General features: G+C 34.9%; 1 protein-coding gene across 3 annotated transcripts in view; it reads right to left on the bottom strand.

Annotated features, from left to right (window-relative positions):
- The window catches only part of LOC142976246 (uncharacterized), a 109,583-nt gene that overhangs the window by 62,433 nt on the left and 23,544 nt on the right, over window positions 1-23,606 (bottom strand). Inside the window, exon 1 of one of the 3 annotated variants that reach the window (XM_076119535.1) lies at window positions 21,125-21,281. The exons of the other annotated variants lie outside the window; for them this stretch is intronic. The gene's annotated coding sequence lies outside the window, so the exon portion shown is untranslated. Of the gene's footprint in view, window positions 1-21,124; window positions 21,282-23,606 lie in introns of those variants that run through there. 3 annotated transcript variants of the gene reach the window in all.

Raw genomic sequence — 23,606 nt, 5'->3', positions numbered from 1 at the left:
TGTTAGTCTAAAAGTTAATGAAGAACAGACAAACTTTATTTTTGAACCGTCCTCAGCCCCCACACTATTGAAATATAAATTTAATTTATTACCATGCTTTTCAGGCGAAGGATTTTGTGAAGAAATTCGTCTGTCGGGCGACCCACACATTTATTAATAAATCACCAGTAAAAGAAAAATATATGATAGGAATTTATTTATACAATTATACCAAAGTATTGTTTACTGCGACTATCTCAGATTCCTCTGAGGAGTGTGTTGGTACTGTGATCAGCGCCTCCAGCGGGTACCGTAAGAACTATTTGGCAGTACATTTTAAACGTTAAACCCTCGATACTCGACGGTACCGAATGTAGATAATCGCGCTTCTGTTCTCAACAGCAAAAGAGTAATTGGTCCAAAACACGAACGAGTAACAGTAAGTACTACCATAGTAAACTTAATTCTACTTTATCATCAGTTCATAATCAAGTAATAAGTATACATCTTCCCTATCAGCCTGAGAACCTCCAGTGTACATTTATTAAGATATTTTCCTTTGAGAAAACGGAACTTGAAACAATTAAAAATTATAACAATTCGCTTTCTTTACGCATTGCTCAAATCTTTCTCCCAAGGATGTAGTAAGTTGTAAACAATCTTATACCATTGTGTTAAAGTTCACAATCGCTTGTAAAATTATTTCCCAGGGAAGGTTTTGGGACTATGTTTTTGTTAATTATACTCTTTATTCTCACAACAGTACCGTAGTTTGTTTTCGATGTGAATACCGCACGCAGATTGTAAAATAATCTTCAAAGTAGTTTAAAAGTTGAATGATGAATGATGGATGTCAAATTACAACATAATTTACACAGCGGCAATTTCTTAGCTACGTAGTACTTTATAGTAAACAAACACTTTCTTTTACTTAGATTTATACTTCGGAACTTTGCTCATTTCTTTGTCTCCCGCAAGTTAGAATAAGCAGCAGCACACCAAAGCTTTTTGAAACTGCTTGAAAAACTTCAATGCACTCAAAGTTTTTAGCGTTTTGGGTTTAAGTTTTGTGATATCGAACCAGTGACCTTCCAACGTAGTATTGGGCTCGTAGCGACCACATTTTCCATTACGCTATGGAGATTGACGTGTAAAGACAGACTTTACAGCTAATACAAAAAAAATGCAATTTGTTTAAACGGATCTTCAAAGTAAAGAAAATTTTAAAGCTACACTACCTTTTATCGCAAAAAACGGTACTGTAACTGTAAACTAACAAACATAAATAAATCAGGTGATGTTGGCATTGCACAACAATACCTTCTTCAAGGGTCAATATATTGCGAGTGCCAACTTATTTATAGTCTGCGCGCGGCGTATATCTGTGGCATTGTACCCGGATCTACCGACAATGTGCATTCTTTTAGGGTTTAGTTTAGAATGTGTGGTGTTGGCACAAAATTTGAGCGGGTTGGTTGGATTATTCTTTGATTTTTATAGGTTAACTGGCCTGTTGTAAAAAGGACCTGATAAATTCAGGGAACGTGTGTAGGAGCACGCAGAAATATTTTCTTTTCAATGTTAAGTCTATGAGGAAATAAAGAATACGTCATGGGTGCCTATTGCCATATACCGGGCACATAACCAAACTCCGGACTACTTTAGAGAATAATCTAATATAAATTAAAAAAATATCAATAACATCGTCAGCAGTCGGATACACCTGGACCGCGCTACGAAAGCAGTCAAATATGGAGATAGAAATTAATAAAAAATATAAAGAAAATATGAGTTAAAAAACATAAAAGGTATAATTGTCTTGCAGCTACAGCAAATAAAAGTAAAAGCCATATAAATAGATTGACTTATTAATGTCCTTCAAAAGGTACGTTCGCACCGGAATCAAGTGACTTTTAAATGAAAATAAGGCCAAGATTTACTACACATTGCACCTTTACTAGTTAACCAACGTATGATTCACACTATGACTCAGTATTGCAATGATTTCTTAACAAATTACGTGTTATTTTATACCTACACTAGCCCGCGTGGTTTGTGACTTAGGACAGATTTCTCATTCAAACTTTCTTCCCCTATTTTAGGGTCCTCTTAGGAGTAGAATTGATCAGAATTTCTTAGCTATATAACATTACGCTACGACCATAAAGAGTGGAGCAGCAACGAAAAATGTTACAAAAAACAGGGAAAATTATGATCCATTTTCTATTATGTGACGCAAGCCAAGTTGTGCGAGTCAGCTAGTTTTGAAAAAAGTACGTAGCTCAGACAACAGTCCAGAGTAAACTAAACTTACCCCCGGTTTCTGAGTACATTTAGCGGTAGTTTATCTCTTCGATAGCGTTTTTTTATATGAGTTTTGACACTATTGAATACATAAACTACCGCTAAATGTACCTCAGAAACCGGGGGTTAGTCCTGAGTTTAGACTAGAATTTTATGAACTAAACCTGGATTTGAAACACGCTAGCTCTTACACTTAAAATAGTCCCAGAATTCGTACACTTAGATATTACGAAACACTTATGTTTATGGCTTATTGGGTGCAGTGCCATAGAACAGGTTAGTGCGACGAACTTCACTCCATCTCTCTCTAATAACACTGGTTGAAACAAGACAGAGATGTCTAGTTGATTCCTACTTACGGCTGTAATAATATGTTTTTGTTATCCCGGATGTGGATAATTGTAGAAAGTTTTCAAATTGTTAATACTAGTTTTTCTTCCTCTTCCTTTCAAAAAACGTATTATTTAATAACACTTTTTAGTGTTAATTGAAATTTATTGTATAGCTTAATAATCCTGTGCAAAATATATCATAATCCCAAACTCCATGAAGAGCAACATTTATTTTATGATTGGCACCTTATAATGACGTCTATGAAAGGAGGGTTTTTGTCATGTTTAAGCTAAAAAAATTACACCAAAGGTACAACCTACCACTATCAACAACCTCAAAAAATCTTATCAACATTCTAAACATACAATTTTTGCAGTATTTTAAATGTCAAAATCTCGATAATCCATATATAGTACCGACTATAGAGAATCGCGCTACTGAAACCCATAAACATGTCAAGTTTCATACAAAAACAATGAGCACACAGTTTCAAGTACATTAGCTAATTAATTCATAATATCCGGGATGTGTGTCCCGAGTCCCGTGGGAGACTCGTTCTTTCACGCGTCGCTGCTTGCCTCACAAGAACGTTATAAGTGACCAGTTTAATAAGAACTGGTGAACATCTAATGAATGACTTTGAACTTACATCATTTATGAAAGGAAATATTAATATTCATTGTTATTTCGAATTAAGATAGAGAAAGATTCATTGATAAGGCATTGGAGAACAATTAAAACGCAAATTCTAGTTTATATCAATATCGCAAAAGAACCTAATAAAAATTGTATTGATCGGGAATCGAACGAAGAAACCTCGTGATTCACTGCCGTACATATCTATATACCTACACAAAGTTGGGTTTCTGGGAAGTTTGACAATATGCACATTGAATATTCATTCAAAATCTAACACTTAAGTAGGTGGCAAAACCTAACATCATAATTGTAATAAAAAGAATAACATACCTACAACAAAAGCATTATTTAAAAACTAGAAATATCAGTGCCTCGATTCTCTTTTACTATCGACTACCGACAACCGAACTGTCATCGAGAAATTTTATATGAAAATCTGATCAGCGCCTCTGACGGGTGTCGTAGGAAACATTTTGGCAGTACATTCTAAATGTCAAATATCGACTCTCGACAACCGGCTAGCTATCGAATTTTGACATTACGACACCCGTCAGAGGCGCTGGTCAGATTTTCTTACAAAATTTCTCGATGACAGTTCGGTTGTCGATAGTCGATAGTAGTAGAGAATCGAGCTACAGGGTACTGCAGACGTTATTAAAGAGGCGCGATTCTCTACATAACAGTCAGTACTATCGAGTATCGAGTGTTTGACATTTAAGATGTACTGCAATGTGGTTTCTGCGGCACCCGCTAGACGCACTCATCAGATTTTCATTCAAAACTTCTCGATAGCTAGCCGGTTGTCGAGAGTCGATAGTGGTAGAACCGCGCTGCAACTCTTCCTAAAACTACCACAAAATTCATCACCATCTCTTTAATAACAAACAGACGACAGAGGGGGTGAAGAACATCCAACCAGTTTCCCAGGAGGCGAGGTAGTTCATATAATAAAACGCCTCTGTGAAACCACATCTCATGTTCCACATCAATGCTCCACGTTTTTGAGGGTGCGCTACATTGTCGTGCCCACGATCCTGTGACGGTATTTTAAAGATTTTACGCTGCAATAAAGGATTTTGTTGCAAAGAATGACGTGTAAGTTGAGGTAGGGCTTCGGTTTTTTGAGTGAAAGGATTGTGACTCATGGAAGTGAAGTTTTTGCTGTTGACGAAAAAATATTTTCTCGTATACTGATCGACGAAATATTTGATAGAAATTGTTTTTTTTAGTTAACTAGAGCTTTAACGAATATTGTGATGGATGGAGATATGGTAAGAAAAAATCTCAGTGATATTATTTCAAGCATAATTATTACCTGTGCTTAGTTAAATATTTAAAAACGATGTCTGTTATTTAAGTTAATGTTTTAATATGTATATAGTGCATATTATCCTATGCGTTAGGGAAATCTCCTAATGGTGACAAATGTGGTGATGACGAGTCCTAAAATAAAAACAATAATAAAACACTCCCAAATCCCAAAGCAAACAAACGTGTTGATAAAAATAGCTCATGTTTATAAATATCAAACAAGAGTCTTAAAATACTAACTCCAAACTATTAAGTATTAGAATTCTGGAGCAAGTTTATATCGAGTAATAACCATTAATTTTATAAAGCCCCAATGTGTCTGTGATCTCGAACGTTTATTTTCACTGAGATCACGCGAGAAAACTAAACGAATAAAAAAACAGTAGCTTGTAAAAAACATAAGGGTATGAATTATGGGTCAGAGCCCATTCGTCCCCTAAAATTCGTCCCCTAGTATAAAAGTTATAGATTCGGCCCCTACATAGGTGCCCATTGGTCTCCTGGTAGGGGACCAATTAATATTTTAATAAAAAATATTATTTTAAGGTACCCATTCGTCCCCTCTAATATACATACAATATAAGTTAAAGATTCGGCACCTATTCAGGTGCCTATTGGTCCCCTGAGATAAAATTAGCTATATTTTACATAAGAAACGGTCAACATAATACACTTGTGAACAGTCTATTAACGGAATTAATTTAATAAATCATAACAGATCATTGAAAAAAGAGCTATGATGAATGATAATCCATTATGATTTTGCATGTATGTAGTTGGTAAATATACAAAAAAATAAGAAGTAATTATTTACTGTTGATATGTGTTCTATTTTTTTCTGCATATTTTATATTTAATGTTGATTTATATGATGGTCAATCAAGACTGATTTTTATAAAAGAGTTGTATTTTGTTAGTTTCTAGGACATTGTGATTTTGTATGTGTTAATCTTATTTGAAATAAACATGATATCTACCGAAATACTATATTTTTTATTATAGCCTTTTCTGCGCGACTGTACCAGGACTACCAAGCTGCAGTATACACATATACATGTACTTATATTAGAAGAATGAATAAAAATAAATATTCTTCAGGGGACGAATGGGCCCCTCAAAAGTTCCAGGGGACGAGTGGGCACAGGGTGCGAATCTTAGGGGACGAATGGGCTCTGACCCTGAATTATGTACCGACACGTTTACGGTAAACGATGCTGCTTTATTTTAACGAATGTCGACGTGTAATACATTTACTAACTTTGTACTGTAGCATTTTATGAGGAAAAGCAAATGTCCATTGGTGTTAATTAGAACTAACCAACCAAAATAAAATGTAATCTTTGAAAGACTTACAAAGCTTAGCGTTGAAGGAGTAAGTAACATGGAGAAAACTAAATCATAAAAAATCATAAATATTAATTCTATGAGCATAGAGGAAGACTTTGCAGAGAATTATTCATACATAATATTACGCCATTTCTACAATGAGGGCTACCCCTTTGGTAAAAATGGCGCCTACGCCTAATTGTCTGCGCAAAGACCAGAGAACGCCACTCGGTACGATCCTTACAAACTTCCTTTGCTTCATTCACATCCATACGTCTCGTCATACAGGACCTCTTATTTAGAAATATCAAGTTTTTAATCCTACCCGTTTTCTTCAAGCGTTTTTAACAAATAACCGTTTCAAATTCAACCGCGTATCTCCCCATGGTACTGCGGCGGCCATTGATCGTTTACTTCACTTAATTAGTGCCCACCGCCCTTTGTTAGTGTACCATCTGTTTTGTTTCACTACACACTATCAACAAACTCACATTGAGGATGTGTTCAATTACAACTATGTGTTTCTGGGTATCTCTGATGAATGATGTTTTAGGGTACCACTAAAATCGTGCACGCAAGTTTTTCGGAAGCATTTAATGTACTCGTTTCATATTCTTTTGTACACGCAAAGCTATGTCGTCCTCTTATGCTTTGTATTTCCTGAAGAGATTCCTCTGTGGCGCCGTCGGTAGTATATGCGACTGCGGTGCGAGAGGTCTCGGGTTCGAATCCTGGGTCGGGCCAAAAAGTCTTTTCTGAGATTTTCTGTTAAGAATTTCTTAGAGATTGCCCGGAGTTAGGAAGTTGAGGTCGAAGACCTCCGTGCCTCGGAGAGCACGTAAAGCCGTCGGTCCTGCACCTGATCTCTCACTGGTCGTGTCGGTTATCCGTCCCACCAAACTATGAGAGTGATGGAATAGAGAGTGTACCTGTGTATTGTGCACACACTTGGACACTATAAACAAAGTCCTGCACAGATGGCCAGTTTCAAAGAAACTGACCGCCGTAGCCGTATATCGGCTAGGAGGACATTATTATTATTATTATATTCTATTAATTTATTTGTTTCTTCAAATATTTTGCATATAAAACTAAAAGTGAATGACGATTTTACGGCATTTATGTGAACGTGGTTATTAAGTTAAATAAGACAAAGTAAGTTTAATTACATAATTATTTTTAGTTAAAAGTTATTTTTCTATATTCACAATAAAACCTTCTTCCGGTTTTTACTTTATTTTTAACGTTTTCTCGTAGCAGTACAGCTCATCCCCTCAAAATATACTTAAACTTATTCAAACAAATTAATTTTAATAGAGCCACTTAAAGGTTTCTGTTAATAGACCAGAAGCAAAATGATGGTCTGTTTATCTTAATTGCTTTACGATTAGGACTAACAGTAGACAGGCCTTTTCAATTATAGCTATAAATCAATTTAAATAACTTAGTGGGATAAAACTGTGGGATATATTTGTATATAAATTCTCATGCTCTCATATAAAAACGCGTCTGAAAAATTCAAATAATGGATATCATATTTTGACTACACCATAATTTTCTACTGGGTGTCTTACTGTGGAGCAATTTATTACCGAATCTCCAAACCACAACTCGAAATGTTATAAGAAAATTGATCAATGCCCCTAGTGTACATCCAAAAGAACTAATCTTTAAAGAAGATTTTAGATGTCAAAGGTGATGGTTGGTGTAGGAAATAGCAATACAGAAGAATATTTCTGTCATAATCAAAGGGAGGGAGGTCGTGGGTTCGATTCCCAGACGGAGCAATTATTTGTGCGATCCACAAATAATTGTTTCGGGTCTGGTTGTGCTTTGTGTCTGCTTTAACTAAACTGCTTACAACCCTATACTTTCGAATAGAGTCAATTTGATAAAATGTACGCAACACTTTGATTTGATCACTATACGACTAACAGTCTTAGTTTATCACAAGATCGCTTAGCAACTATTATGTCACAAATTAAATTGCCCACACTTCCTGCTTCGTTCATCAAGGTTACGACTCTCACCTACATACATAAACATTATTAATTGAAATCAATACTATTAGTTCCGGTATCCACCTAGATTTTATTTAATTGAAAAACAAGTCTAATCAAACTGCGAAGTAGAGCCTATTATGACATTAGTGTTACGTCCGGATTCCGAAAATCTTCCGAAGTTTGAGTAAAGATTAAATTAGCTTCTGTTATTTTAAAGGGTATATTAAGGGTATTATAGCTAAATTGGAATAATTTTTAGGCACTTGGTAGTTAATGTTGAATTTTATTCGGTGGTATGATGTTTTGCTATATGGATAGGCTGGCGAATGTAAGAAATAAGTAGGGTCAGCAACACCTGAAGTCCGTAAAGTAGACTTATTTGCTCAGTATCAGTATCCAAAAGATTATAATATCGTATTTTTTTAGTAATGAGAGATGCAGTGATTTTTCAAAACATAGAAATCACGAAAGTATCTATTTATCACCAACCAAATCTGAAATGTAAGGTGACTAGGCTCAGAATCTAGCTATGCTAAGGAATTTAATGATACAATCTCTTCCCGTTACATCAAACCTCGCCAAAATTCTTAAATTATTATCAAACGGCCATTGACCCCTCAATACATATTTCTATTTCTCCATCTATATACATAAAATAGTTCCGTCAGTCGTATCGAATCGGACCTTTACTTTTTACGAACACAATTCAGTACGGTCGTAACGATTCATTTCAAATAGTCGTTTATTTTTTACAACTACACAACTAATTTAGTCTCGAATGAGGTACGAAATTAACAAAAAATGCTCTCAAAATATTTCGGAATAGTTACTATGTAGATTTTATTGGAAATTTGTTTTGGTTTCTTCGATTTGTTGTTCGCAATTTATATCCGGGACTGCATTATCCGTTTTTACTTATTAGTAGTCTGTAGTTTTTTGAGCCACAAAATAATGGGTGTTAATCTTAATATTTTAAGACTAATACATAGAAAAACGAATTCATGTCCTGCTCCATTCAAATTGTCACAAATATTGTAAATACGAAAGGTAGGATGATTGGATTAATCACGACATAACTATTGGACAATGGTACCTACTCAGATAGTTTATAATCTGAATTAATATGTAGGAAACAATTATCTCGATCTCCTCAAGTGGCCGAAGTCATAGAAAATTTTAAATTACTTAAACAACTCTTATGCTATTCATATTGTCATTTCATTTCTGCATTCTCTACATCAAGTAAATATTTCGACATATCACCTACACATATCACCAATCTTAAAAAAATCTTATTAATTAATTAAACCTTCACTTCGATAATACTTCGTTAATTGCCAAACAGCAATCAATTATTGCCCAACCATCATTTCACACTCACCTACGATTTGATCTTTATAATCATGCGCGGGAGTTAGTATATTTGTACAAGATGTGTATTGTGTTAAACGGAAAGCTGGTGAGCTATTAACTGAAGGTTATATTAAGTTTAAGATGAATTGACCAAAGTCAAGTGGGATGAAGCCTGAGGCAGCCATCCTACATCCTTTTTGAATAAAGATGTTGGTAAAACCAAGTTTTTGTTTTAAAAAGCAGTTGATTTTATAAAGTAAGCAATTTATTTTAACTGCCTCTATTGTAGTAGTGTATAAGACTGCTGATCACGAGTCTCGGGTTCCTGGATTCCTGGGAATGACAAAATCACGTCAATGTTTTCTAAAAATGTTTCTCAATATTCGCCTGATCCTCTCCGGGTCAGAGTAACATGCCTATAAACAATGGGGTTAGCCCCAATTGCGTGCAATTAACTTTGTAGCATTAGAATCAGTTTAGTTGACATTAGAGTTTCCTTTTACGTGAAAATTTAGAAAATGTCGTGTTATAGAAAAATTGTCGTTGTCTTGTCAAAATAATATGCAACGGAAATACTAATACATCAACCGAAAATCCTACTGAATTTATAAATGCGAGGACGTTTATACTGATGTTAGTTTCCTTTCACACAAAAACAACTAAATGGATTTTAGGGATGGTTAATAATCTAGATTAACCAATAGGATTATTTTCGAGCGCGGGCGGGGGCAAGTCAAATAAAATTCTAAATTATACAAAGACATTGACCTCTACGTATTGAACCCCACAACAGAATCAGATAATAAAATGGTAAAAACAATCAGATCTATCATCGTAGTATAAAAGAACAACTGACAGAGTGTCTGACGGTCCGATGACGACAATACTAACAGATAAGGTGGGAAATTGATGACACGCACGCAACATCATCAAAGTGTTTTTGTACGAATTGTTAATTACTGTCTCGTGTGCGTCTGTCGTTGGAGTGAATGTGACTGCAGATAGCGGGGTCTTAAGTTTGATTCCTGGGTCAGTTAAAGTGTTTTTCTGTTTTAAAAGATTTTACAGTAGTCTTACGGGGTCTTGTAATAGTACGGTAGTAGGCTCGCCTCAATTAAAAAGGATAAAATTTGTGTCATTTAAGTTTCGAAATGACCAGTAAATATAATTTCTCATACATTTCTGCTAAAACCTTTGAGTATAACAGGAGATGTGTTATAAAAAAGTAAGTTGCTGTGTTTTATAATCTCATTTTCACTTGTAGTTATTTGTATACAAAACCTTTACTTTAACCTTTCTCATGGTTTGCATATCAATAGGGAAATTACTAGTCCTTACAGACCAATTCTTCAGCTAAAAATATTCTTAGATGATTTATTGGTAAAATGAGTAATGTAATAAACTACTATCAAATAGCCATATATCCTACTACTACCTACACTACCTGTTAGAGCCACGCCCACATCCCACGCAGTCATAGTTAAATGCTCGTTTAGCACTTGTATACTGTTTCCCACGGCTGTACTTGATGTGGCTACAATAGCAGTACGTGGCTGTGACATCTTCAAGGCTCTGTGTACACGCACGGGGTTTTTTGGTAAGGTACTAAGTTTTGGCTGAATGTTTATAATACTAGTTGTTGCCAGCGGTTTCCCTCGAGTTTTTCAAACAAGGAGCCTGCTGAGCGTATGTCATCATGACATATTTCCTTCAGATTGGATTAGAATTTGGCCGTGGAAGCTTAACTGGGTGTGAGATATAGTTACTTTCTTAAAAAAGCTTTTGTAAAACAGTTTTCGTGGAAAATACTAAAGAGACTATATTTAGTGCTCCTTACCCTAGTCCTGTTACTTGAGATTACCGGTTATCGGTTCTTGATAACCTACAGGTAGTAAGGGATACCTACTTTTAACTTTGGTTTAGGTTACCTAGATATAATAGTTAGCCACGTAACTAAACTACAGTGGCCGCGACTAAACGGGCAATAGAGAATCAACAAATCGACGATATGGCGCTGATGCATGCTATCCGCTATTATTTACTCATTCGAAATTAAATGTAAGTAAGCAATTAACCCCCGGTTTCTGAGTTTCGGTAGTTTATCTAATCAATAGCGTTTAAGCTCATATAAAAATGACAGTTTGAATAGATAAAGTACCGCTAAATGTGCCTCAGAATCAAGGCATTAGGACACTACAAACTTCTTCTTCTAACGGCCGATACAGAATCAACAACATGATTATGACGACGATCATGATGATGGCACATGTGACATGTTAAAAATTAACCCTCTTAAAATAAACACACTATATACCTATTTTACTTAAAAAACTACTACAATATGTTTTCTCTTTTTCATTCCGCTAAGGAGTAAAAGGAAAAAAACCCTATATAAGCCTTTCATAACTTCATATATTTTTATGAATAAGAGGGTAAGACTATACATGTTTCCGATCAAATCTCACAAAAATGACTAACAATATTTACACAGTATTTGAGATAGTGTTAGATACGACAGCTGTTATCTATCACGTCAAATCTTATCGTGATTACAACTATGATAAGAGGTTTCTTCACAGGTACTTGTTATTACTAGATAATAGATATCACATGTTGTAATATTATGGGAAAATGTGTGTATGTGTAGATATTTTTGCGGAAAATTATTGTTTCGGTGAAAGATAATTATGCTCTTATGATATTCTCAATTAACTTTTCAAAATGGACTCTGATCTGAATTGATTAAATTATTGGAGTCTTTACCTCCACATTAAAAGAGGTGTAGGTGAGACACAGATTTCTGATTATATGTATATTTCAATTTGCGTTTATAATTACGAAAATTGTAGTGATATTTAGGTTCGTTGCCCATAGTTAGGTCTACGGTTACTGTTACTGTTACTCTTTATCGTGACCCTGTAGTAAAAAAAGTATTTCAAAGGTTGTTCTATTCATTTGTTATTAACGAAGTACCTGCTCATGTGCAGTAGTTACACATTTATGCTATACACACTACGCACCTTCAATACCAGATGAATAAACGTGACAGTAAGTGTTAATAAATACAATTTTCTACTAAATTATTCAAGCATACAATTGATTGCCATGTTTTGTTCTCAAACGTTATAATTAAAATACCTTTCCAGTTCATTAAGATTCTTACATCAGCTGTATTGTCTGTGTTCAGTCGTTCATTGTCATTTGATGGCTTTTATTTGTTCGTTGTTATGGTAATTGTCGTATAAATCATATGTACTTGTAAAAAATACGAGACAGTATATGTTTTTTGAAGAAAAATCATGCCTTGTTATTCCCGAAGGCTTGCCTATCATCATCCACCGGAAAAGTAATTTAAAGATCTATTATTTAGTTCTTGGCTACAACTCAGTTAATGGAAAACTTCAATTTGTCCGATTCTGAAACTGAATTAAAGATTTCTTTAACAGACGATCAAACACATTTTATTCATTGGGCAACCAGAGAATCGATTCCAGGAAATTCTAATCAGAACGGGTGGATCTACATAATGGGTGACTACGTAAATTTACGTTGTGGACTTAATACCTAACCTCTTTCTAGTTCGGGAGAAGTCTCTGGCCTGGTGTGACCATAATGTCTAAGAAAAAAATTTAAATGCACATGCAGCTGTTATAAAAACAACTAGCATATTAATATGTAACACGCAACTCACGGTTGTTGAGCCCTTTAACAAAAGTGCTCGATATAAAGCGATTAGTTATTAGCGTGGGCTAAGGCTAACGGATGTGTTATGAGCATCCTTTAGTTGTAACCTTAGCCTTGTGTACTTGCCCTCTGTAGTTCACGCAACTGTTATAGTTTGTTCACTTTGTTACATTGTATTTTTTAAGACTTGCCGACCCGCAAGGTTCTGCTCACGTGTGAATTAAACTAGTTTTTTTTTTAACCCCAAGTCTGCAGAGTCCGTTCTTTGGGATTAAATCGGTTCAGTTGTTTAGCCGTGGAAGCGTTATAGACAACTGATAGATATGTATCATATTCACAATTGGAATGTCTAATATTCAACGGTTACCATTAAATCAAGTGATATAAGTTCATATAAGCAAAAAGCTATCAAATTTTTTACAGCTCATAATCTACGCAACAGCAAAATCGATGAAATAGGTGCTTTTCCTAATTTCAGATTCACATTAGTACTGAATATGAGGCTCATGTACTCCCGATATCGAACTATTCGAATTATGCTATAAAGACATAATGTTGCTCATCACATCTTTCAACAAGATACTAAGATACTTCATATTGATACCGTAAGATCGTGGCACTACTTCCCACTACATCGTACTACCAAACATCTCAGTAAGTAAAGGCACTACTTCCAAAGTAAGTACCACCAAACATCTTAGTAATTAAACAAAATCATGTTATCTACCATCTGCATATAAAATATAACGTACAGCTTCATAACTCCATTGTTCTTCCGCTCTATTGTTCATGACGTCGTGACTTTGTACATGTTATGAGAGCAAGTGGACTTGACCAGTGAACTTTAAATTTGGACTGATGAATCTCGAGGTTATGACTTCGATTCTTGCCCGGGTAGATTTCTAACCTCGGTCTTCTTCTTCTTTTCGTATGGTTAGTGGTCAAAGTCGTTCAAGGCCTTTGGCAAGGCTTAACGACTGTTATCTTAATAGACAACAGCCGGGACCGACTTTTTACGTGCCCTCCGAAGCACGGAGACTCCCAGTTCAGATACCACTATCACTCATCTATCGAATGATCGCGCCAAGGTTTGCTTAACCCACAGATCGTTTATCGGTGAGCAACTGGCTATGGGCGAACCTCGGTAACGTATGGTGAATAGTATACATATTTAGTAACAAACATGAAAAAGAAGACAAGCTGATTGTGAAGTTCCTACTTTTTTGAAGGCGGTTAAAAAGAAAAATTTGGTAGCTTAGTTATTATAGACGCCGACTAACTCTCTTGTAGCTAGCTATTATGATGGTTTTTGACTACAACAGTTGATTAACAGATTCATATTGAAGTATGTATACATTGTAATCCATTTCCCATATAATCAGAACAAATCTATAATCAAAGTTTGCATGACTCAATGTACAGACAATGTTTTGCTACAAATAAGCAAGCTAAGGAGGGAACTGTGTCGTCGGCTTTCTACGACAATTACTACGTGTGATCACGATAAACATAGATCTATGGTACCGTACTGTAATGTGGTCAACCAACTATACTGTTGAGGAATTTAGATTAATATGAGGTTTGAGCTTAGGTATTCTAGCGGAGTTTATTGCATAACTAGCTGTTACTCGCAACTTCGTTCACGTGAAATATTTTGTTTCTTAGATAGGTAAATAGACATGTTAGTCATACAAGACTGGCATCATATAGGACACTTCAAAGTCTAACTTTATTGTAACTATATACTATTTATTTAATTTGAGCAGAAGGGCGATTTCCTACCACTATCAATTATCAACTTTGTATAAAAAACTGATCACTAACTAGTGTATTTATTTAGCAAAAACAATGATCAAGAGACATCAATGTAATTTCGAAATTATATGTGTATTAGAAATATTTATCACTCCAATGGTGAAGAAAACATCGTGACGAAACCTTGCATGCCTTAAATTTGTTCAATACACTTCTTGAGGGCGAAGTCCCCAACCCCAGCAGTGGGACAGTAAAGCTCGCTTATCGATAACACTAATTTAAAGAAATGAAAACCGAATGACAAATGAGTTACAGTGTTACTTATCACGAATAACCTTAAAAAGTGGTCTACCGCAGTGCTCAACCCAAATTCCACGTTCAATGCTCATTTCATTGATGATTTATATGAGCATTAGAGCACTAAGCATGCAATGATAATCGTTCATTAAGATCATTACTGGTTACTGAGTAGCGGTGTGACCTACTAACTTGGAGTGGTAATGATTTTAAGATTATAAGGTAATGATAGGGTTTGAAGTGGGTAAGATAGTGGCTATGGGGCTGAGAGGTCGTGACTTTGATTTTCACGTGGAATACGTGTTGTATGTACTGAAATTGCAGTTTTGGGCATGGTTGTAATGTGTGCCAGCTATTTAAAAAAGACTCCGCGACAAAAAAAGTCCCCGAAATTTTGGCATAAGTCCGTGCCTGGATTGCAGTGGTTCTCTTATAGTTTTCTGGTAGTGAAACTCTCTTACAAAACAAATATATTCAAATGATCTCTAGTTGAGTTTTTGCATAAATATTGGCCAACAAGCTCGTTATTTTTCTTTTTCGTCAGTCGTCAGCTAAGTTTGGGCTTAACATTTTTTATAGAAACCAATAAAAAATTTGACCAACAATCCATTAATGCTTTTATCGTGACCACATACCTTCTATATCACACTATACTAAGTATTCAATGGACAATCCCCAGTGTGTTCGTGTATTAGTATTAGAACTGGTTGGAAGGTACCGTTGAACGCATGCGACCCACATGCGGCTGTAATGTATCTGTCTCTATTTATATACTAGCTTCAAATACTCTCGTAGGAGATATGTTTTTGATAAAGACTTGAGAGAAAGGTTTACATTGAACTTTGACGAAGGATTTTGTTTTTTTAATATTAAGGGTTTGAGTTAAAAGAATCGGACGCAGAAAATGTGTTGCCCTAATTGGCAAAAAATGGTAGTGACGTCGTGAGCTGCTGCAGATATGAATTCATTCATCCTTGGACTAGCCACGCTTAAAGTTAGTCCCTTTACAAATGAGTAAATTAATGGTAAAAAGAGTAAGGAATGAGTGTTCATCGAGCTATAAGCTAAAGGCTGAAGAATCACGTTACGTCTTATTTTACTTTGAACCTCGAAATTAGGCATATGAGTATTCAGGTGGAAGTCGGTCACGTATAAATTTATTCAGATTATCAGCAATCTTAGCAAATCAGCTGGTCACTTGTCCCTTCTGGGGAAATACAGTCGTGATATTTTACTTCTATAAAAGGTATGAAATAAACACGTCTGTCTTCACATAACGACGCGTACAAACGCATGTAGAGTCTTATCTGCAGCTATACATTGCATCTTGCTCATCAAGGCGCAATACCTCATAAGTATTAATGTTTCTGAGAACGTATTACAGTACTACTGACTCAATCACAACAAGTAACTCATTGTGGACTGTTTATTATGTTCAATAGGAAATAGCTTAGATATAAATTAGCTCTGTCATCTGGACTTATTTTATAAAAGTTGTAATCCTGGTTAAGACGATATTTTAGGAAACGAATCTTTATTTTTTTTTTGGTCAGCGATTCAGTAAATTTTACTCATTTGTTTGTCCTATGATTAGAAAATAGGGAGCTATGCTTATACATTTATGCTAATGCCTAAGCTAGGCATTTACGGCTCCTTGTTTTCTTCTTTTAAGCTGAGTTATACTATGTAGTTCTTAGATGGTTTGAACTTTAAACCTAGATTTAATTCTACTGCCTTCGTAATGCAGCGGTTAATAAAATAATTTTGAGCGATCCACAAATAGTTATGCCAGGTTTTATTTCATTTACCCTACACTACATTAGCAATTCTTTAAGCGAGAGTATTTTTTGAAGATCATAATCTCAATATTTATGTCATCAAGAAAGTTGTTTACAAAACTCTTTGACACACAAAAAAACCGGACTTATCACACATAAGGGCGAATATTTTGCGAAGAGAAACCGCGAATTACATAACACGATTACGTTATATTATCTAACAGTACTAAGTATATAATAAATAGACAAATCATTAAGAGTACCCCTAGGGCGTTACACCTTACTCTGCTGACCTTGATTAGGTGTCATTTGTCATAATGCTGTAACACTGATGTAATACATAACGCTTGACCTACATAAATGAAATTGATTTACAACAATTTGTTAGTGGTCTTCATGGAATTTACCAGAAAAAATAACGTTCTTGGTATTTTTTCTATTGTAGGTACAAAATTATATTTTTGGTACTTTGAAGATAGGAATATGGGATTTTGATCCTTGTTTTTCAGATGATACTTAAAAGAAAGGTGTCGTTGGTATCCGTTTAGTTAAAAGCCTTCAATCATCTTCTGGAGGTTTTGATAGCAGAAAGACGCGAAGGTTCACTGTAATGAACCAGAAACCCTTTAAAGAAAGCGATTAGGTCTTACCAACTTAAGGACTTTGTTAGAGAACTTTCCAGTAATCAGGAGTCAAAAATGGCTAGTTTTTTCAAAACGCACAAAACGGAAAGTGTCTTTTTTCAAAAAAGTATTGTTTACGAATCCATATTAGAGATATCTTTTACCAAAGTATAGTTACAGAGACGTCGTAACTCAAAAACAATGACCATTTAAACGTCACAAACCGATCAAAACGTCCCATAGAGCCTATAAACGATTGTACCATTCACGATTATAAGACAATAGCAACGTCCATCGCTTGCAACAGCACCTGGCCGGTGTGTTTTCGACATATGTGGTGCGCAATGGATTACGAAATGGCGATTGTTCCGTTATTTGTGGACCTTCAGGGTCTGATTGTGGTTGCAGGTGGCAAAATAAACATAATTAAGACTTGCATGAAGCTTTTAGAAAAGGTCAGAAAGTCGTGTTTTTACCTTTTTATAGCAAAAGTTTTGCATAATGTATAAGGTAGTCTGTATTTTAAAAATGGACAGTACAGTCGAAAATGAAAAGTAACTAGGTTAAATCAGAAAAAAAAATCGAAAGAAAGGACTGCAGTAAAAAATCCTGTTTGAGTCAAGAGTTAATCTTTTTAGAGACTGAGTAAATTATTCTAGTGCGCAAACTACATAAAATGCAGCCGATTTTCACCAAAACTCATTCAGTACTATTTAAGTAGAAGATCAACAAATACCGGTACATCAATCCATACTATGACTAAAGAAGTGTTCGCGTATACATATAAGATAAGATTAGTAGGCAAGAATAATGATGATGAATTACACATATTGCCAATAGGACAGTTTACAAAAGAATGCTGTTAGCAATATATAAAACTACGCATTCTTTATAATGTAATAGTAATTTGTAAACATTATCGTGACCCAGTTAATGTAATATTATAAACAAAGTCGTTTTATTTGCTTAGATGCGTTAGAAACTAACTCAATTAAAGAAGTTTTGAACAAGTCAAAGTAACAAATATTGGTGAAATTGTATGCCTAAAAAGTTAAATAGTAAATGAAACTACGACCCCTAACATCATCATGAGTGTCATAAGAGATCTATTCCTATTTTTCCCTTGTAGTATACTGACAGCATCGCCAGTTAATGGGCAGCCCTCATTCAACGCACTTCACTAACTCTATTGCAATTAGCAAAATATTTGTGTAATCCACAAATTAACACTTCATTTCTGATATAACATTGTCAGGTTTTGTTTGATTATTTTAAGGTCTTATTTTGCAATAAATTAAAAAAAATAAAATACGTCTTTATAAAATTTAACCCAAGACTTAACGGTCACGCTTGATCCAACGTTATTTGCATACGAATTAACACGAACTTATGTAAATAGACACATAACAAATGATTATAAAACTCTTCCTCACTTCCGCGAGATTATGGAAATTACTATAATGTTATAATGGCCATCACTATTATAACACTAAAGCAGACAGGATTATACCTCATGCCCTCAAAAAGTAACCATATTTTATGAAAAAACCACTTTACTAGTCTCTACTTATCATTGTAATCCATACTAATATACTAAATACAAAAGTCTGTGCGTGTCTGTGACGCTTTGACGGCCAAACTACTGAAGCGATTTTCATGAAATTTGCAACGGAGATGGCTCAGGATCTAAGATCAATTATAGGATCATTTTGTTTCAGAAATCGTTACCTAAGTGCTTCAAATACGGGATGAAAGTTCGTCCATAGCTGAACAGCGCGGGTTAGCTAGTACGTGCAATACATTATAATTTGGTCCAAGTTTTCAAGTCTTCTACATGAGATGGAACTCAAAAAATTGTAAGACCATCTATATGTCATTGTATTCTCCATCTCTCTCTAACTAACGAGGATAACCGTGATGTTATGAATGAGATAATCGTAATATTTACAAAATATAATTCTATTGTTCCCAATGTTTATGTTGCTGTAACTTTACAATGTTCTAAACATACTACATTGTTTAGGTAATGTACGAGTAAATATATAACTTCTATACTATTTAAGAAGAGATTTTATTTGTGTATACTTTGTAATGTAATGTCTTCCCGCGACATAATAGCAATTCTTAGTTCTCTTTAAAAAAAAATGTTTGGACTAGCCATTGAAGCAGGCGCAGCTAAATTTAAATTTACTAACTAACCATAGCCTAAATTTTGTAAACACTACATTTTTCATTATTATTATTATTTCTTATAGCTGTCTATTCTTAATTTACCGAGGAAATAAATCGTCGTGACCAAAATTAAATGTTGGGATTCTCAATATCTCGTTAAACAGTATTCATTGCAAAAATGAAAAAGTCTAATTCTGTACTTGCAGCTTGATACAATGAACAAGAATAGAACTAATAACTAGTATCTGATCTGACAATGTTATGTAGTTAATTGATTTAATAAACATAAAAAAAACTAAAATAAATAACAAAATAAAAGTTTTCAAATCCGGTTTAACTTCGCAAAACTGCAAATGTCAACGTTTGACCGCAACCCCTACCAAGTCTAATCGCATCTAACATCCGTTTCGTATAAGATATTCACGATTTTGAATTCTAGATAATTGGATATTGAGTGATATCGACCAAGAATAAATTATCTATTTCCTTTCAGCATAGAGCCACCATTTTTTTGCGCGGGAAAATTGTTAAGCCCTCTAGCAGATTCTAATGGAACTGATATTTGACAAGCCATTTTAAATGGCAAATATTTGATACCGCCGTTATGATAGTACTGAGTGCAGGAAATTGAGACAAAAGGAATATACCGGTTAATTTATGAGCTTTTAAATTTAATAAAAAAGAAAATTGATAAACGTAACTGTTAACCAGTAATTTTAAGTATCAAATACTCGGTAGGAAGGTAATAGTAACCGTTACTTCGAACATACATTTCCTTGATACGATTTCTCGGATCAAATGCAGTGGATCGCATTTAAAATTCCTTCCACGTAAACCTTATAGATAAATAGGAAAGTTTAGTATTTCGCTTATCATAGGGTATACAGGCTAATGAAATGCACTAAGCCGGCCGGCTGTAAGCTGCGGAACGTGACTAAGCCCGGCGTCATTATCCTTCCATCTACTCACGACATTGAGAAAAATATTCACGAACATCTTTTATAATGAGTATACTTTACACATTTTAAAGACGTATAGTTATGGCTGAGCTAAAATTAAGTACGGGTAATATAAACTGAACACTTAACTAGTGGTTGCGCACGCATTTTAAGTCTCATCCTCTTTCTAAATCCCTGAAGGGCTGATTAAAGAAAAAAAAATCCCGGATCTTCGACTATCTGTATGCAAAATTTCCATTCAATCGGCTTAGAAATTTAGCCATGTAAAGATATCAGATCGGCCGCCGACAGAGATTGTGTGGATAATACGGAATAAGTATCCTACAGATAAAGTAATATAACTCGATTCCCTTATTCTATCAGGCAAGTTACAATCCGGACACATTACTCAATAAGAGTCTGCAAATATTCAAGAACAAATAAAATTCTCAAATCACCCTAACCCTAACCAGGAATAGAACCTAGGACTGTAAGCCTTGCAGTTCCGCCCACCAATACATGATGCAGTTCAAAACGTAAACATCGCTCTACCTGCTATTATTATGATGGATGCTACAGCTGTCATGAATCATAATAAACATTGTTATCAAACAAACAAACAAACTTACCCATTAATTAAAGGAAATCCTTATAAAACAAACATGAACACTAAAATCCACAAATCACATACGAACTCAATTCATAAAACTTTTTTTTGCGATTTTCGAACGGTGCACACAATGACGTTTTGATTTTTTTAAAATGGCGGTTGCATTGACGTCGCGCGCACGCGAGGCGCGGAGGGATACTGAGGGGCGCCAGCCTGCACTCAGGAAATACACTGCATCAGTAATAAGGTTATATCATTTCTTCCTGAGGTTAAAAAAATATATTAATTTCTATTTCTAGTACATATTTGTTAGGTAAGTAAGTAGTTGAATCGTAACTGTAACTTGATTTTCATTTCACCTGAAAGTTTCAAGGTCGAAATATCTAATATCTACATAATCCTTTCAAGAAGTCGTTCAGCGCCGGTTTCAATAATATACAACTGTAACATATCTTTAACTAGGGATATCCCTATCTAGATAGACATACATAGGCAACATATTAATAATATCAAACAGTATATCTCTATCCTTATCTGAGATATGGGGCTATCTATAAAAGAAGAGAAAGGAATATTCGACCACGCGGCTTTGCCCGCACAACAAACAACCCCTTATTATTCTGGACTAGCCCTAGATAGTTCAATATATTATTATGTCCTAAAAGTGAATAATTTAAATTCACTTGTTAGCAAGTGCGTAGCAGGCGCCATGCAAATGTATAATGAATAGGAAACATACGTCAAGGTCTATCGCGATCGGTGACCGCAAGCGCATACGAGCTGAGAAATGTAGACATTATGATTGTGTAGTTTTAGTTTGATGTATCAAAGTCGTATTTGTATGAAATATTAATTCTAAGATTCCAAGAGGATATCATTTTGAGTAAAATTTTGAGCTTGGGCTTGGGACCCTTCCTTTTTGTATATGAGCAATAAGTTACCTATGGGACGGGAGGATCGAAATTAGGCCGCAACTCAAAATCGTATGCAGATTATAATATGGGCATCGGCCTCGCCTCTACTCCGCTCTCCTGGATTCGCTTGTGCTCCTTTACATTTAAATTCTGAACTTCAAATACTTAATTGTCTCTATATAAACAGTCAGCCTTTTGCAGCACATGACTGGGAAAAATGGTTAAACATGCTACGTCGATATTTTTCATTATAATTCTGAAATTCATATTATTACGGACTGGAACATAACCTCGAGCACTAAATGAGTGAATAGAAATCCTCACGAAACTACAACAAAGTGCCGTCACTATGTTGTATTTCTATACTGAAATGAAATGTGTATTGGCATTTCATAGAAAGCTAACTTAACTGGTAGTCGACTACCCAATTACGTTTTTCCCTCATAATTACACGACAATTTGTCAGTTCATACGTGAAACCAAAAAGTACAAAAAAAAAACACCTTATTGTTTAGGGACACCCCTTAATCTTTAATCTTTTCTAGTATTTGTTGTTATAGCGGCAACGGAAATACATAATTTGTAAAAATTTCAGCTTTCTAGTTATAACGGTTTATGAGATTCAGCCAGGAGACAGACAGACAGCGGAGGCTTAGTACCTAATAGGGTCCCGTTTCACCATTTGGTTACGGAACCCTAAAAAAACAGTTCCCATTTCACGCAATACAATCTAATAACCAATAACTCAATCAAACCACTTATTAAACTCTCGTGCCAGCAAATTGCCTTCAATAATATATTTATGGCGATCTATCGTTTAACGAATTAGTCTAAGGTCGGCTTGTATTTCTTATAAACGTTCACTCGCATAATTACATCCTTGTTAGTAGCCAATGTAGCCATAGTGACATGTTTCAAGGCCTTATTGTGGTTATACCCATTAGTATTCTATGCGGTTAATCAATTCAACTATTATGGCTTATGACTGTACGTAAGCCTATTTTACTCGTAATAAAAACATTAAAATGGTGCACCTAGTTTTGTTTATATTTTATCCCACGAATGTACCACTGGGCAAGAGTCTCAGTGTCTGTCTCAAGTTTATCTATTCAATAGCGTTTAAACTCATTGATTAAAAAAACGCTATTGAATAGATAAACTATCGCTAAATGTACTCAGAAACCGGGGGTCAGTCAATCCCGAATTGAAAGAGGTTTTAGGCCTTGAGTCTAGATAAGGGCGGTTCCTATTCAAATTCAATAAGAAAATCAAATCTTTTTCAGTATTTTGGTTAATCCAAGCTAGATATACTCATGATACTGGTATAGATTCAAGATACAGATAGATAAGTTTCTTGCTAGCTCTTCTAATTAGCTCTACGTTACGTGCTAAGGGCAAAGTTACTGATTGAAGTTACTTTAAAATTAGGGATTTTCTGGCCCTGAAAATTGGTCTCTACTAATTTCTATTAGGTTTGCTTGTAATGAAGGCTTTTAAGAATATAAAGTACGTGTTTTTTTAAAACAGCAGCCTAGCTCTAGAGAATACAAAATTGTAGCTGTATCGTCTCTCGAAAACACGACCAAA

The sequence above is a fragment of the Anticarsia gemmatalis genome, chromosome 10, assembly GCF_050436995.1.
Source record: "Anticarsia gemmatalis isolate Benzon Research Colony breed Stoneville strain chromosome 10, ilAntGemm2 primary, whole genome shotgun sequence".
NCBI classification, from domain to species: domain Eukaryota; kingdom Metazoa; phylum Arthropoda; class Insecta; order Lepidoptera; family Erebidae; genus Anticarsia; species Anticarsia gemmatalis.
Note: the sequence above shows the minus strand (reverse complement) of the source record. Positions and strands in the feature narration are given on the sequence as shown.